Source organism: Mus caroli, unplaced genomic scaffold, assembly GCF_978045245.1.
Source record: "Mus caroli unplaced genomic scaffold, Mus_caroli_1 scaffold_12, whole genome shotgun sequence".
NCBI classification, from domain to species: domain Eukaryota; kingdom Metazoa; phylum Chordata; class Mammalia; order Rodentia; family Muridae; genus Mus; species Mus caroli.
The window spans coordinates 58,653,256-58,666,410 of NW_028227267.1; the positions used below are offsets into that span (position 1 = coordinate 58,653,256).

Sequence of the window (13,155 nt, forward strand, 5' to 3'; positions counted from 1 at the left end):
GCAGGAATGGGAATAAGCAGAAAGACTGTGGCATGCTAACCCTGCATGTGCAGTAGTGGTATGTGTACCTTGGTGGTAACCAACACATCTCTAATTGAATTGAAGACCAGATCAACAGAAGGGAATCCAAGTCTGGTACTGCAGACCTGGCTAAGTACTTAATGCTACTAAGGTCATGGTTATTGGAGGAGAATCTACAGCCATTAATTTATTAAACCACCTCAATTCCTAATAACAATCTAAACATTTCTCCTTATACTACAGATAAGTGTAGTCTTCGTGGCCCATCACGGAAACTGTTCTTTGCAATAGACAGAGACCACTATAGAAAGTGGCAATCAAAATGCAGAGTTGTGGAGTCCAGTCCCAATGGCTATATCTACTAAACATTCCTACACCTGAGGCTCAGGTAACATTGCAGAAGAGGGGGGTAGAAAGACTGTACAAAGGCAGAGAATTGGGGATTTTGCTGTGAAATTTTGTCTCCTAGTAATATCAGAATGTAACCCTGTAGAGTCTCACCAACATGACTACCCACACATGAGCTGAACAAGGACAACAGACAACAAAAGGACAATGAAAGTCCCCAAAGATGGGGGAGAGGCCCACAAGCACTAAGGATTTCTGAGATCAGGAAAATAGTCTTTCCTAGGGAAAAGCATTCCAACTGGTTCATCCAATACCAAATGAGCAGCCCCTGAAAACATGCATACAAGTAACATTGTGCAGACTGAGCAGGTTCTATTTAGCAGTGCATATATACATGAAAAAACTAAATTTGAGCAGTATCTGTTTAGAAATACAGCCCTAACAGAAAGTGTTAGAAGAAAAACTTCAACCTGAAAAGGTTAATCATACCCAAGAAAACTGAAGGAATAAATAATCCCAAACTGAGAAACCAAAAGAGGAAAAAACACACACACACGCACACACACACATACACACACCACCACCACCACCACCACCACCACCACCAGCAGCAGCAGCAGCAACAGCAACAACAACAAAAACAACAAAGTAACAGGGATCAACAATCACTGCTTATTGAGATCTCTCAACATCAATGGTCTCAATAAAAAGACACAGGCTAACAGAACAGATGTGAAAACAAGATCTATCCTTTTGCTGCACTCAAGAAACACAGATTAACATGAAGGATAGATACCATCTGTCTTAGTGAGGGTTTCTATTCCTGCACAAACATTAAAACCAAGAAGCAGTTGGGGAGGAAAGGGTTTATTCAGCTTACACTTCCACATTGCTGTTCATCACCAAAGGAAGTCAGGACTTGAACTCAAGCAGGTCAGGAAGCAGGAGCTGATGCAGAGGACATGGAGGGATGTTACTTACTGACTTGCTTCTCCTGGCTTGCTCAGCTTGCTTTCTTATAGAACCCAAGACTACCAGCCTAGGGATGGCACCACCACAATGGGCCTTACAGCTGGATCTCATGGAGGCATTTCCTCAAGGGAGGCTCCTTTCTCTGAGAAAACTCCAGCTTTTGTCAAGTTGACACACAAAACCAGCCAGTACACCATCTAAGTGCAAAAGGATGGAAAAATATATTACAAGAAAATGGACCTAAGAAGCAAGCTGATGTAGCCACTTTAATAGTTGACAAAAGAGACTCCAAATCAAAAGTAATCAGTATATATCGTGATATAGAAGGATATACTCATCAAAGCAAAAGTCCACCAAGATGATATTGCAATTCCTAGTATCTATGGACCAAACACAAGGGCACTTGAGTTCGTGAAAGAAGCATTCCTACAGCTTAAATCATATATTGAACCTCACTCACTGATGATGAGTGACTTTGATATCCCAATTCTCACCAGTAAACAGGTCATCCAGACAAAAACTGCATTCCAGAGAAATGTTGGAGCTAACTGCCCTCATAAACCAAATGTACCTAACAGATATTTACAGAACATTTCACCCAAACACAAAAGAGTATACCTTCTTCTCAGCGTCTCTTGGAACTTTCTCCAAAATTGACAGCATACTTGAACATAAAGCAAGTCTCAATAGCTACAAGAAAATTGAAATAACACCCTGCATCCTACTTATCTAACCATCATGGATTAAAGCTGGATATCAACAACAATAGACAGCTTACAAACTCATGGAAACTAAACAACTCAGTGCTGAAGGAAAGATGAGTCAAGACAGAAATTAAGAAATTAGAGGCTGGAGGGATTGTTCAGTGGTTAAGCGTACCGGCTGCTTTTCCAGAAGTACTAAGTTCAATTCCCAACCACCACATTGTGGTTTGCAACCATCTATAATGAGTTCTGTTGCACATTTCATCGACCTTTCTTTTGAATATGTGAGCAGTGTTGTTTCTTACGTACTATACAAGTAGTTGAAGGTAATTAGCGAGTAACTGCCTATAGTAATTTTGTCAGTGTCCTTCAGACACACACACACACACACACAATGAGTTCTGTTGCACTCTTCTAGTATGCAGAGGTAAATAGAGCATATACACGCATGCATAAAATAAGTAAATCTTTTAAAAAGTATTCTTTTTTGAAAAAGTAGAAAGAAAATTATGGATTTTATATACTAATGAAAATGAAAACACAACATTCTTGAGCTCATGGGACATGATGAGAGCAAGTGCATAGCATTAAGTGCCTACATAAAAAATTGGACAGATAGCATATTAGTAACAGCAGCACACCTGAAAGCTCTAGGACAAAATGGAGAAACAGCACCCAGAAGGATAGATGTCAAGAAACAAACAAACTCAGGGGTGGAATCAAACAAATAGAAACAACGAGCATAAATATACAAAGAATCAATGAAATGGAGAGTTAGTTCTTTGAAAGAATCAGTAAGATTTACAACCCCTTGGCCAAATTAACAAAAAGAAGGAGAGAGAAGATTCAAAAATAATAAAATTAGAGCTGAGCTCTTCCAGTCAGAAAAGCACCGGGGCAGCTGGGGCGCAGGGTCAGCTGACACTCGCCAGCTACCCACAACACCCGCCACAGGATCTTAAGACTTCTGGTGAGTGGAGCACAGCCTCTGCTCCAATCCAATTGCGCGGGACCTGAGACTGCATTAGATAGGGAAGCAGAAACCGGCCTGAGTAGGGCCACAGGCCTCATCCGGCCGGATCAGCGCCGGGGTAGAGGGAGCGCAGGGTTGCCTGACAACCGCCAGCTACCCACGACCCCCGCCACAGGATTTTGGGACTGCTGGTGAGTGGAACACAGCTTCTGCTCCAGTCCAATCACGCGGGACCTGAGACTGCTCTGGTTGGGGAGAGAGAAATCCGGCCTACATGGGGCCACAACACTCTTCCGGTCAGAAAAGCACCGGAGCAGCTGGGGCGCAGGGTCAGCTGACACTCACCAGCTACCCACAACACCCGCCACAGGATCTTAAGACTTCCGGAGAGTGGAACACAGCTTCTGCTCCAATCCAATTGCACGCGGGACCAGAGACTGCATTAGTTAGGGAAGCAGAAAACCGGCCTGAGTAGGACCACAGGCCTCTTCCAGCTGGACCAGCACCGGGGTACCGTCAGCTACCCACGACCCCCGCCGCAGGATTTAGAGACTGCTGGTGAGTGGAACACAGCTTCTGCTCCAATCTTTAAACAGTGACAACGATAACAACTAACCCCAGAGATTACCAGATGGCGAAAGGTAAACGTAATAATCTTACTAACAGAAACCAAGACCACTCACCATCATCAGAACCCAGCACCCCCACTTCGCCCAGTCCAGGGCACCCCAACACACCGGAAAAGCTAGACACGGATTTAAAAGCATATCTCCTGATGATGATAGAGGACTTCAAGAAGGACTTTAATAACACACTTAAAGAAATGCAGGAGAACACTGCTAAACAGGCAGAAGACAATAAAGAGGAAGCACAAAAATCCCTTAAGGAATTGCAGGAGAACAATGCTAAAGAGTTACAAATCCTTAAAGAAAAACAGGATAACATAATCAAACAGGTAGAAGTCCTTACAGAAAAACAGGAAAACACATCCAAACAGATGATGGAAATGAACAAAACCATACTAGACCTAAAAAGGGAAGTAGACACAATAAAGAAAACCCAAAATGAGGCAACACTGGAGATAGAAACCCTAGGAAAGAAATCTGGAACCATAGATACGAGCATCAGCAACAGAATACAAGAGATGGAAGAGAGAATCTCAGGTGCAGAAGATTCCATAGAGAACATCGGCACAACAATCAAGGAAAATGTAAAATGCAAAAAGATCCTAACTCAAAACATCCAAGAAATACAGGACACAATGAGAAGACCAAACCTACGGATAATAGGAGTGGATGAGAATGAAGATTTTCAACTCAAAGGACCAGCAAACATCTTCAACAAAATTATAGAAGAAAACTTCCCAAATCTAAAGAAAGAGATGCCCATGAACATACAAGAAGCCTACAGAACTCCAAATAGACTGGACCAGAAAAGAAATACCTCCCGACACATTATAATCAGAACAACAAATGCTCTAAATAAAGATAGAATACTAAAAGCAGTAAGAGAAAAAGGCCAAGTAACATATAAAGGCAAGCCTATCAGAATTACACCAGATTTTTCACCAGAGACTATGAAAGCCAGAAGATCCTGGACGGATGTTATACAGACACTAAAAGAACACAAATTCCAGCCCAGGCTACTATACCCAGCCAAACTCTCAATTAACATAGATGGAGAAACCAAAGTATTCCACGACAAAACCAAATTCACACATTATCTCTCCACGAATCCAGCCCTTCAAAGGATAATAACAGAAAAAAACCAATACAAGGACAGGAACCACGCCCTAGAAACAACAAGAAGGTAATCCCTCAACAAACCTAAAAGAAGACAGCCACAAGAACAAAATGCCAACTTTAACAACAAAAATAAAAGGAAACAACAATTACTTTTCCTTAATATCTCTTAATATCAATGGACTCAACTCCCCGATAAAAAGACATAGACTAACAAACTGGCTACACAAACAAGACCCAACATTTTGCTGCTTACAGGAAACTCATCTCAGAGAAAAGGATAGACACTACCTCAGAATGAAAGGCTGGAAAACAATTTTCCAAGCAAATGGTAGGAAGAAACAAGCTGGAGTAGCCATTCTAATATCTGATAAGATTGACTTCCAACCCAAAGTCATTAAAAAAGACAGGGAGGGACACTTTATACTCATCAAAGGTAAAATCCTCCAAGAGGAACTATCAATCCTGAATATCTATGCTCCAAATACAAAGGCAGCCACATTCATTAAAGAAACTTTAGTAAATCTCAAAGCACACATTGCACCTCATACAATAATAGTGGGAGACTTCAACACACCACTTTCACCAATGGACAGATCATGGAAACAGAAACTAAACAGAGACACAGTGAAACTAAGAGAAATTATGAATCAAATGGATCTGGCAGATATCTACAGAACATTCTATCCTAAAACAAAAGGATATACCTTCTTCTCAGCACCTCATGGTACCTTCTCCATAATTGACCACATAATTGGTCACAAAGCAGGCCTCAACAGATATAAAAATATTGAAATTGTCCCATGCATCCTATCAGATCACCATGGACTAAGGCTGATCTTCAATAACAAAATAAATAATAGAAAGCCAACCTTCACGTGGAAACTGAACAACATTCTTCTCAATGATACCTTGGTCAAGGAAGGAATAAAGAAAGAAATTAAGGACTTTTTAGAGTTCAATGAAAATGAAGCCACAACATACCCAAACTTATGGGACGCAATGAAAGCATTTCTAAGAGGAAAACTCATAGCTCTGAGTGCCTCCAAAAGGAAACTAGAGAGAGCACACATTAGCAGCTTGACAACACACCTAAAAGCACTAGAACAAAAGGAAGCAAATTCACCCAAGAGGAGTAGACAGCAGGAAATAATCAAACTCAGGGGTGAAATCAACCAAGTGGAAACAAGAAAAACTATTCAAAGAATCAACCAATCAAGGAGCTGGTTCTTTGAGAAAATCAACAAGATAGATAAACCCTTAGCCAGACTCACTAGAGGGCACAGGGAAAGCATCCTAATTAACAAAATCAGAAATGAAAAAGGAGACATAACAACAGATCCTGAAGACATCCAAAACACCATCAGATCCTTCTACCAAAGGCTATACTCAACAAAACTGGAGAACCTGGATGAAATGGAGAAGTTCCTAGACAGATACCAGGTACCAAAGTTGAATCAAGATCAGGTTAATGATCTAAACAGCCCTATATCCCCCAAAGAAATAGAAGCAGTCATTAATAGTCTCCCAACTAAAAAAAGCCCAGGACCAGATGGGTTTAGTGCAGAGTTCTATCAGACCTTCAAAGAAGATCTGATCCCAGTTCTTCACAAACTATTCCACAAAATAGAAACAGAAGGTACTCTACCCAACTCATTCTATGAAGCCACAATTACTCTGATACCTAAACCACAAAAAGACCCAACAAAGATAGAAAACTTCAGACCAATATCCCTTATGAATATTGATGCAAAAATCCTCAATAAAGTTCTTGCTAACCGAATCCAAGAACACATCAAAACAATCATCCATCCTGACCAAGTAGGTTTCATCCCAGGGATGCAGGGATGGTTCAATATACGGAAATCCATCAAAGTAATCCAGTATATAAACAAACTCAAAGACAAAAACCACATGGTCATCTCGTTAGATGTGGAAAAAGCATTTGACAAGATCCAACACCCATTCATGATAAAAGTCTTGGAAAGATCAGGAATTCAAGGCCCATACCTAAACATGATAAAAGCAATCTACAGCAAACCAGTAGCCAACATCAAAGTAAATGGTGAGAAGCTTGAAGCAATCCCTCTAAAATCAGGGACTAGACAAGGCTGTCCACTTTCTCCATACCTATTCAACATTGAACTTGAAGTCCTAGCCAGAGCAATTCGACAACAAAAGGAGATCAAAGGGATACAAATTGGAAAAGATGAAGTCAAAATATCACTTTTTGCAGATGATATGATAGTATATATAAGTGACCCTAAAAATTCCACCAGAGAACTCCTAAGCCTGATAAACAGCTTCGGTGAAGTAGCTGGATATAAAATTAACTCAAACAAATCAATGGCCTTTCTCTACACAAAGAATAAACAGGCTGAGAAAGAAATTAGGGAAACAACACCCTTCTCAATAGTCACAAATAATATAAAATATCTTGGCGTGACTCTAACTAAGGAAGTGAAAGATCTGTATAATAAAAACTTCAAGTCTTTGAAGAAAGAAATTCTAGAAGATCTCAGAAGATGGAAAGATCTCCCATGCTCATGGATTGGCAGGATCAACATTGTAAAAATGGCTATCTTGCCAAAAGCAATCTACAGATTCAATGCAATCCCCATCAAAATTCCAAATCAATTCTTCAACGAATTAGAAAGTGCAATCTGCAAATTCATCTGGAATAACAAAAAACCTAGGATAGCAAAAACTCTTCTCAAGGATAAAAGAACCTCTGGTGGAATCACCATGCCGGACCTAAAGCTCTACTACAGAGCAATTGTGATAAAAACTGCATGGTACTGGTATAGTGACAGACAAATAGACCAATGGAATAGAATTGAAGACCCAGAAATGAACCCACACACCTATGGTCACTTGATCTTCAACAAGGGAGTTAAAAACATCCAGTGGAAGAAAGACAGCATTTTCAACAAATGGTGCTGGCACAACTGGTTGTTAACATGTAGAAGAATGCGAATCGATCCATTCCTATCTCCTTGTACTAAGGTCAAGTCTAAGTGGATCAAGGAACTTCACATAAAACCAGAGACACTGAAACTTACAGAGGAGAAAGTGGGGAAAAGCCTTGAAGATATGGGCACAGAGGAAAAATTCCTGAATAGAACAGTAATGGCTTGTGCTGTAAGATCGAGAATTGACAAGTGGGACCTCATGAAACTACAAAGCTTCTGCAAGGCTAAAGACACCATCAATAAGACAAAAAAACCACCAACAGATTGGGAAAGGATCTTCACCTATCCTAAATCAGATAAGGGACTAATATCCAATATATATAAAGAACTCAAGAAGGTGGACTCCAGAAAGTCAAATAACCCCATTAAAAAATGGGGCTCAGAACTGATCAAAGAATTCTCACCGGAGGAATACCGAATGGCAGAGAAGCACCTGAAAAAATGTTCAACATCCTTAATCATCAGGGAAATGCAAATCAAAACAACCCTGAGATTCCACCTCACACCAGTCAGAATGGCTAAGATCAAAAATTCAGGTGACAGCAGATGCTGGCGAGGATGTGGAGAAAGAGGAACACTCCTCCATTGTTGGTGGGATTGCAAGCTTGTACAACCACTCTGGAAATCAGTCTGGCGGTTCCTCAGAAAATTGGACATAGTATTACCGGAGGATCCAGCAATACCTCTCCTGGGCATATATCCAGAAGATATCCCAACCGGTAAAAAGGACACATGCTCCACTATGTTCATAGCAGCCCTATTTATAATAGCCAGAAGCTGGAAAGAACCCAGATGTCCCTCAACAGAGGAATGGATACAGAAATTATGGTACATTTACACAATGGAGTACTACTCAGCTATTAAAAAGAATGAATTTATGAAATTCCTAGCCAAATGGATGGACCTGGAGGGCATCATCTTGAGTGAAGTAACACAATCACAAAAGAACTCACACAATATGTATTCATTGATAAGTGGATATTAGCCCAAAACTTAGGATACCCAAGATATAAGATACAATTTGATAAACGCATGAAACTCAAGAAGAATGAAGACCAAAGTGTGGACACTGTGCACCTTCTTAGAATTGGGAACAAAACACCCAGGGAAGGAGTTACAGAGACAAAGTTCGGAGCTGTGATGAAAGGATGGACCATTTAGAGACTGCTGTATCCAGGGATCCGTCCCATAATCAGCTTCTAAACGCTGACACCATTGCATACACTAGCAAGATTTTGCTGAAAGGACCCAAATATAGCTGTCTCTTGTGAGACGATGCCGGGGCCTAGCAAACACAGGAGTGGATGTTCACAGTCAGCTATTGGATGTATCACAGGGCTCCCAATGGAGAAGCTAGAGAAAGTACCCAAGGAGCTAAAGGGATCTGCAACCCTATTGTTGGAACAACATGATGTACTAACCAGAACCCCGGAGCTCTTGTCTCTAGCTGCATATGTATCGAAAGATGGCCTAGTCGGCCATCATTGGAAAGAGAGGCCCATTGGACTTGCAAACTTTATATGCCCCAATATAGGGGAATGCCAGGGCCAAAAGAATGGGAATGGGTGGATAGGGAAGTGGGGGGCGCTATGGGGGACTTTTGGGATAGCATTGGAAATGTAATTGAGGAAAATATGTAATAAAAATATTAAAAATCAAAAAAATAAAATAAAAACATGGTTTAATATGTATATATTAAAGCTCTTTGTCAAATATAACTTGCTATTTATATATCAGTAAATATGCATATAAATATAGTAAAAAAAAAAATTAGAGCTGAAAGGGGAACATAACAACAGACACTAAGGAAATCCAAAGAATCCTAAGGACATACTTTAAAAATCTCTACTCCACCACACTAAAAGAAGTGGATACATTTCGTGCTATATCACACCTACCAAACTTAACTCAAGATCAAATAAGCAATGGAAACAAGCCTATTCCCCCTAGTGAAATGGAAGCAGTAAAGACATGGCTTCCAATTGAAAAAAAATGCCAAGAGCCAGATGAACTCAGTGCAGAATTCTTCCAAACCTTCAAAGATGAATGAATGCCAGTAGCTCTTCAATTACTCTATAACATAGGAACAGAAGAAATGTAGCCCATTCTTTTCATGAGGTCACTGTTACTCTGACACCCAAACCCCACAAACAATCAACAACAAAAAAGTACAGACAAATGTCCCTTATGAACAGAGATACACAAATTCTCAACAAAATACTTGCAAAAGAAATCCAAGAACACATCAAAAAGATCATTCATAATAATCAAATAGGCATCATCCAAGAGATGCAGGGATAGTTCACACACAAGTCAATAAATGTAAACCACCACATAAGGAGAGGGAAATATAAAAACACAGTTATCTCATTAGATGCAGAAAAGGCCTTTGTCAAAAGCCTAAAACCCCTTCATGATCAAAGTCCTGGAGAGATTAGGGATACAAGGGACATACCTCAGCATAATAAATGTAGTTTTTGGCAAGCCCATAGCCAAAATTAACTTAGACAGAGAAAAACACAGGAACAAACCAAGGTTGTCCACTCTCTCCATGCATATTCAATATAGTACTCGAAGTATCTTAGCTGGAGCAGTAAGACAACATAAGGCAATCAAGAGGATGCAAATTGGAATCTACATTGATACCTGATATAAAGATGATATGATAGTATGCCTAAGTGACCCTAAAAATTCTACTGGGAAATTCCTACAGCTGATAAACACTCTCACCTAAATAGCAGTATACATAATTAACTCACAAAAATCTGTGACCTTCTTACATACAAATGAAAAATAGACTAAGAAAGAAATCAGGGAAACAACACTTTGCACAGCACATTCAAATAATATGAAGTATCTTGGGGTAACTCTAAGCAGCCAAGTGAAAAACTTGTATAATAAAAATTTTAAGACATTAAGGAAAGAAATTGAAGAACATATCAGAAGATAGAAAGATATTCCATGTTTATAGATAGGTAGGATTAATGTAGTAAAAATGTCTACCCTACCAAAAGCAATCTACAAATACAATGAAATTCCCATCAAAATTCTAGCCCAATTGTTCACAGTCATTAAAAGGAAAGAAAACCCAGAAACGCTAAAACACTAGAATCAAATTGGTGACCAAGACATAAATTTACACACTTACGCACACCTGATTTTATTTTTATAAAGAATCAATAAATAGACTTTGGGGGAAAGACAGCATCTTCAACAAAGGGTGCTGGTCAAAATGGATGGGTCCATCTAAATAGATCCTTACTTATCACTCTGCACAAAATCATCTTCAAATGGACCCCAACATAAAGCCAGATACCCTGAGTCTGATAGAAGAGAAAGTGAAGAATAGTCTCGAGCTCATTGGCACAGGAAAAGATTTTCTGAACAGAAGAGCACTAGCACAGCACTAAGATTAACAATTAATAAATAGGACTTTGTGAAATTGAAAATCTTCTGCATGGTAAAGGACACCATCAATAGGACAAAGTGGCAGCCTACAGAACGAGAAAACACGTTTACCAACTATATGTCTGATAGAGAGCTAATATTAAAAATATATGAAGAATTCCAAAAATAGGATATCAAGAAAACAAATATCCCAATTTAAAAAGGGGTACAGATCTAAGCAAAGAATCCTCAATGGAGGTAACTCAGATGTCTGAGAAACAGTTAAAGAAATGTTCAACATCCTTAGTCATCAGATAAATGTAAGTCAAAACTACATCTAGATTTTATCTTATACCTGCCAGAATGGCTAAGATCAATAAAACAAGTGATAGCTCATGCTGGTGATGATGTGGAGAAAGGGGAACACTCTTGCATTGCTGGTGGGAATGCAAACTATGGGATGATCATGGCTATTCCTCAGGAAGATGGGAATCAATCTACCTTAAGATCCAGGTATACCACTCTTGGGCATCTACCCAAAGGATGCTTCATTGTATCATAGAGACGCTTACTCAACCATTCACTGATGCTCTATTCATAACAGCCAGAAATTGGAAACAACCTAGATGTCCTTCAACAAATGAATAGAAAAATAAAATGTGGTACATTAACACAAGAAATATTACCCCGTTGTTAGAGAAATAACATCATAAAATTTACAGGATGGAACTAGAAAAAAAAAATCACCCTGAGTGAAGTAACCCAGACCCAGAGAAACAAAGATGGTATTTATTTGCCTGTGTGTGGATATTAGCTGCTAAGTCTGTGATAACCAAGCTACAACCTGTAGACCACAGAGGCTAGGTACAGAGTAAGGCACTAGGTGCAGGGAGGGAGAAGATAGATCTTGTTAAGAAAGGGAAATATAATAGATCATTATGGATGAGTGGGGATAGCAGACAGGAACAGGAGAACCAAGTGGAAAAATAAAAGGTGAATAAGGGAGGGAATGTGGAGAAAGAGCTAAAATTCAGAACCATTTTAGGGGTAGTCTGGAAACCTAATACAATAGAAGGAGGTATAAATCACATCACTGACCAACTGAACATCTCTTGTTATCAAACGAAGTTTCCAGTATTGGAAAGAGGTGACATCTAATTGAGTTGTTAGGCAAAGGGGTTCTGTGGGAACTCTGAGACAACATAGACTATTGCCAAGGCTATAGGTTGTTCTCCACAAACTGACTTCAAGGTTCATGGAATGAGAAGAAGTCCGGCTGGTGTCTACCTAGAGCCTTCACCCCTATGGACTGATGTTCTCAGTACCAGAAGGTACTCTGCACAGTACCAGAAGAGAAACATAAACCCTAGCCCAGCCCCAACAGTCAATCTACAATGACGTCCTGCATGCAAGACATACTAGTGCAATAGTGGTACAAATATTGGAGTTCACTTTAAGCCCCCTCCACTATGCCTGACACTACTTGGGGAACCAAGAACCTGATATTATGTAGCCCAGGGACCCGGGAGAAATCCAAATATTCCTGTTCTACTAAAGGAAGGTACCAGTAAAATGACTCCTAATGGCATTCTCATTCTGTTTTACTCATAGATCAGAGCTTAAGCTTTCAGCTATCATCAAAGAGGCTTCCTCTCCAGCAGATGGAAACAAATACAGCAACTCGCACCCAGAAAATAGGCAGAGAGTGAGAGAACTTGGAACACTCAGTCCTAAATGGGATGTCTCTATCACATACCTCCCCTAAGAGCTCAGGGAACCCTGCAGAAGAGGAAGCAGAGAGTTTAAGAGCCAGAAGGGATGGAGGCCATCAAGGAAATGAGCCCTTTGAAACGCAGCAGGACAGAAAGGCAGAGGAAATCAGAGACTAGGGCAGTGTGCACAGGGTCTGCATGGGTCTGTACCATGTGAGGTTCTAGAGCTGGGAGCAGAAGTGGATATGTGCCCCATCCCTAGCCCAGAAGATGTCTCCAACTGACAACCACTTGCAGAGGCAAAGGGAAAACGAACTACTTCTA

General features: G+C 40.1%; 1 non-coding gene across 1 annotated transcript; it reads left to right on the forward strand.

The window, feature by feature from the left end:
- Positions 1-2,297: 2,297 nt before the first annotated feature.
- LOC115029288 (small nucleolar RNA SNORA19) lies at positions 2,298-2,424 on the forward strand. The gene has a single exon (XR_003834863.1). It is a non-coding gene; the product is annotated as a small nucleolar RNA SNORA19 (small nucleolar RNA).
- The last annotated feature ends 10,731 nt before the right edge of the window (positions 2,425-13,155 follow it).